Consider the following 5,220-nt stretch of genomic DNA (forward strand, 5'->3'; position numbering starts at 1 on the left):
TGTCCTCCCAGTGCTCAAGGGCTGTGCTGCCATTGCCCTGCTCTGCTTTGCTCAGCCCCTGCTCCCTCCTCGCACACAGCCCTGTGGAACTTCACAGAATCACACCCAATATTCCAAGTTGGAAGGGACCCACAAGGATCATCGAGTAATCCTGGACCAAAAATCCCCCTCAAAAAAAAAGGAAGAAGTCCGGTATTCCTCGCTTTTTGGCGCAATTCCAATCCCGGTCAGCAGGGCCACTGTTGGATCACCGGAGGAGCAGAGCCTGCAGGGGTTCCCTGACAAGGGCGATTTTCACCCCACACACCGAGAAGGGCAAGAGAAAGGGGATGTTTCTGCCTCATCCAAGGAGAAGGGTCAGGTGAAATGTCCCCCAAGAGCAGCTCTCTGTCTCCAGGAGTTTTAACAAAAACCTACTGCACAGGGCTCATGTGGGGATATCAAACCCAGCTGACATGGGAATATGCAGGGCTCTTTTTTTCTAAAACGTTAAGGTAAACCTGTATCTGCAAACGGAAGACAATTTTGATGCAGGAACAGATGTGACCCTGTGACCTCACATGGTATTTGTGTGTTCTTTGGTTTCCAGGGGCCAATCCAGAATGGAGAGAATAGGCCGTGACATCACAAAGAGTCCCGTGGCAGACATGTTGGGCTTCATTCTTGGGGTACGATGCATTAGTTCTTTGGTGTCCAGGGGCCATTCTGGAATAGAGATGATTTGCCCTAAAATCACAACTAGGCTAATGGGAAAAAGGAAAGGTTGAAATGTGGGGGTGTGGTGCATTGGTTCTTTGGTTTTCAGGCATCATTCTGGAATGGAGAGGGTAGGCCATGACATCACAAAGGCAACCATGGAATTCTTCTAGGGTTGCTCTGAGGGGTTGTGCACTGCAGTTCCACCCAGGAAAGAAAGCCCTGAGCCTCTGTCTCTCAAGTGCAGTTGCTGCGCCACTCTCGGCACTGCACAAAGAGAAAGAGCTTTCTGTGCAAGCACCTTTGGGACAAGGAGCCACCCCTGACGTTAGTGGTTGCATAAGAGGGACTGCAGTGATATCACTGGGGACCAGTGACATCACAGGAGACTAATAACAATAAAGGCTAAGCCCTGTTGTCACAGGGACATCGGTGACATCACAGGGGACATCAGTGACTTCACAAAGACAGGGTTGACATCACAGTGACACCAATGAAGTCATCTGGGACACTACTGACATCACAGGGGACACTGATGACATCACAGGGACAGCGGTGAAATCATTGGGGTACAGTGAAATTACAGGGGAATGGTGAAAACAAAGGGACAGCAGTGATGACACAGGGACATCAATGACATCACAGGCACAGGGATGAAATCACAGAGACAGTAGTGACATCACTGAGGACCAGTGACATCACAGGGGACTGGTGAAAACAAAGGGACAGCCACGATGTCACAAGGACATTGGTGACCTCACGGGGACATGGTGCCACCTCTGGGGACAATAGTGACATCACAGGGACAGTAATGACATCACTGTGGACCAGTGATGTCACAGGGGACTGTTGTCAACAAAGGGACAGTCATGATGTCACAGGGACATTGGTGACATCACAGGGGACTTCAGTGACTTCACGAAGACAAAGGTGAAATCACAGTGACACCGGTGACATCATCAGAGTCATTGTTGACAATACAAGGGACAGTGGTGACATCACAGAGACAGCAGTGACATCATTGGGGACCAGTGACATCACAGAGGACTGCTGACAAGAAAGGGACAGCTGTGATGTCACAGGGACATCACTGCCTTCGGTGACATGACAGGGACACGGTGCCATGGCTCAGCACACTGGTGACATCATTGGGGATATTGTTGACATCACAGGGGTCAGTGATGACACCACAGAGACACCAGTGACATTATGGGAGACATGGGTGACATCACAGGGGACAGTGGTGCCATCACAGATACTTTGGTGACATCACTGGGGACCAGTGACATCACAGGGGAATGGTGACAACAAATTACAGTCTTGATGTCACAGAGATAGCGCTGACATCACAAGGTACGTTGGTAGCTTCACAATGACAGGGGTGACATCAGAGACACCAGTGACATCATTTGGGACCAGTGACATCACATGGGACTGTTGACAACAAAGGGACAACCCTGATGTCACAGGGAGAATGGTGTCTTCACAAGGAAAGGGTTGACATTATAGAGACACCAATGACATCATTGGGGATATTGCTGACATCACAGGGGACAACGGTGACATCACAGGCACAGAGGTTACATCATTGGGGAACAATGACATCAATAGGGACTGATAAGAACAAAGGGACAGCAGTGATGACACAGGAACATCAGGGACATCACAGGGACCTGGTGTCACCACTGGAGACAGTAGTTACATTACAGAGACACCAATGACATCAATGGGAACATCTGTGACATCACAGGGGATACTGGTGACATCACAGGGACATCAGTGACATCATTGGGGACCAGTGACATCACAGGGGATACTGGTGACATCACGGGGACATTGGTGACATCATGGGGACATGGTGCAGCCACTGGAGACAGTTGTGACATTAGAGGGAGAGCAGTGACATCACAGGGACATGGGTGACATCACAGAGAGACTAGTGACATCACCAGTTACATTTGTGACATCACAGGGGACAGTGGTGACATCACAGAGATAGCAGTGACCTCATTGGGGACCAGTGATGTCACAAGGGAATTGTGACAACAAAGGGACAGCTGTGATATAATTTGGACATCAGTGACATCACTGGGGACATCGGTGACTTCACAAGGACAAGGGTGACATCAAAATTACACCAGTGACATCATTGGTGACACTGGTGACATCACAGTGACATTGGTGACATCCTTGAGGACCAATGGCATTACAGGGGACTGGTGACAAGAAAGGGATAGCCGTGATGTCACAGGGACATTTCTGACATGACAGAGTTCTGGTGAAAACACAGAGATGTTGGTGACATCACAGGAACATGGCTTATGATTTTTCTGACTGTAACGGGGTGAGTTCAAAAGGATGCAGAGAGAGAGAACCAAGACACTGCTGAGAACTCAACAATAAACCCAATATTTATTACAGAAAGTGGTCAAGTAAACGGGAACCCAAGAGACAGGAAAGCAGAGGAGTGAACTGAGCCCTTAGTGAAGCACCCTCTCACTCAGGTGTGTTTTACGAGGTTATTTTACCCACCCCAGGATAACCAGAATTACCCCCAGCAGAGGCTGCATCCTTGGAGGGTCAACAGGCTCACAAAGATAGCGGCGTCCCCGCAGAAGGCAACGTTGTCCTTCCTGTGAAGCTTGAGTGCTCCGAGCATGAGCCACCTGCATTTTTATCCAAGGAGCCGGGGATGTCTCCCTAGGCTGGTGTGGCAGCACCGCCCAGCCAGAGGCCCTCGGTCCCTGCCCCGTTCTGTGAGTGCCCCCCTTCAGCCATGCGGGAGAACGTGGGGATTCCCCTCGCACTTGCGCTGTTTCACTCAAGGGGTCTGATCTATTTGGGTCCGGGGGCTTTACTTCATCCTCTCCTCTTCAGTTTCTCCTTCAAATGTCCCCTACAGACAACCAGCCGATCACAGAGCACCAATTAAAACAGTTTATACAAGAAACTCTCTCTCCAAGGACGAAGCTCCTGTTTATCAGTGAACTTGACAGGCAAAGAACAAAACTTCCATAGGTGGCTGGGTCAAACACAGACCAAAAAATATCAACAATCCCTGATAAACCTGCCCTGATTTCAGTGTTGAAGATGCTTCTTCAGCCCTTCTCTGGAGCTGCAGGGGCAGTGCCTGTGTGCAGAACTGGAGGGAAGAGACTCCCAGCACAGCAGCACAGCCAGGGACAAGGGCACTTGTTCTTTCCACATCTCAGCTTTGGGAAAGGCTGGGGAAGGTTGGGAAAGGTGTTAACAGGGTGGTTTTGCGTGAGGTGTTAAACATGGGAGCGGGTCTATCTTCACAATTCCCAAGAGAAGAGATGGCAGAAAGGTGCCCTGCAGGTTGTATTTGAAGGAAGTGGAAAAGAGACCGAGGGTAAGGGGTTTCTTTCCTGGAGGGCAGGACTGTCATTCGCTTGCAGGAGCTCCATGCTGGAATTGTCAGTCCGACTGCCAAATTTGAATCTGGACAAAGATTCCTGCCAGACAAAAGGTGCCAGGACAGAAAGCTCTTACTGCCCATGGATTGCCCAGGGTGGCCCACCAACTGCACCTGAAACCCGGAGGTTACAGGCTCTGTTTCCTGGGGGAAAGGCCGTGACTTCCCAAAGAGTCCCATGGCAGATGGGTGGGGCTGCACTGTGGGGGTGTGGGGTGTTGGTTCTTTGGTTTCCAGGGGCTATTCCAGAATGGAGAGGATGGGCTGGGACATCACAAAGGGGCACATGGGTGGGGCTGCATTCTGACCTGGTGGGTTGTTGGTTCTTTGGTTGCCAAGGGCTATTCTGGAACAGAGAGTGTAGGCTGTGACATCACAAAAAAACCTCAAGCACATGGGTTGGTTTAGTGGGTTGACCCTGGCTGGATTTCAAACTCCCACTAAAACCTCCCCCTCCCTCTGCAATTCCACAGAGGAGAGGAAAAAAAAACGGCAGAGGATTTCTGAGTAGAGATAAGGGTGGGGAGAAAGTCACTTACTAATGGGCAAAACAGACTCAAAGTAGGGATACTTCTTAAATTTATTACTGACAGGATAAAAGCCAAAGAGTGAGAAATAAAACAGTCTGAAAAACACCTTCCCTTGACCCCTCATTCCTTCTCAGCTCTCCCTCCTTTCCCCAGCGATGCAGGGGGACGGCAATGGGGGTTACAGTCAGTTGTTGTTTCTGTCACTGCTCAAGGAGAGGAGTTGGATCCTTCCCTGCTCCCGTGGGGTCCCTCCCACAGGGGACAGTCCTGGATGGACCTCTGCAGTGAGTCCATCCCTCGGGCAGCAGCTCTTCCCACCCTGCTGTCCCATGGGTCCCTCCTCCATGGGGTCAGTCCTTCAGGGATGAGCTGACCCGGCGTGGGTCCCCCACAGGGGCCACGAGTCCTGCCTGGGAAAAACCTGCTCCAGCCTGGGCTTCCCTCTGCACGGGCTGCAGGTCCCTGCCAGGACCTGCTCCATCCTGGGCCTGCCCCGGGGTCACAGCCTCCTTCCTGCATTCCTCCTGCTCCAGCGTGGGAGCCTCCAGGGGCTGCAGG

This window comes from Myiozetetes cayanensis, unplaced genomic scaffold (genome assembly GCF_022539395.1).
Source record: "Myiozetetes cayanensis isolate MyiCay16 unplaced genomic scaffold, myiCay2020 scf443, whole genome shotgun sequence".
Lineage (NCBI taxonomy): Eukaryota > Metazoa > Chordata > Aves > Passeriformes > Tyrannidae > Myiozetetes > Myiozetetes cayanensis.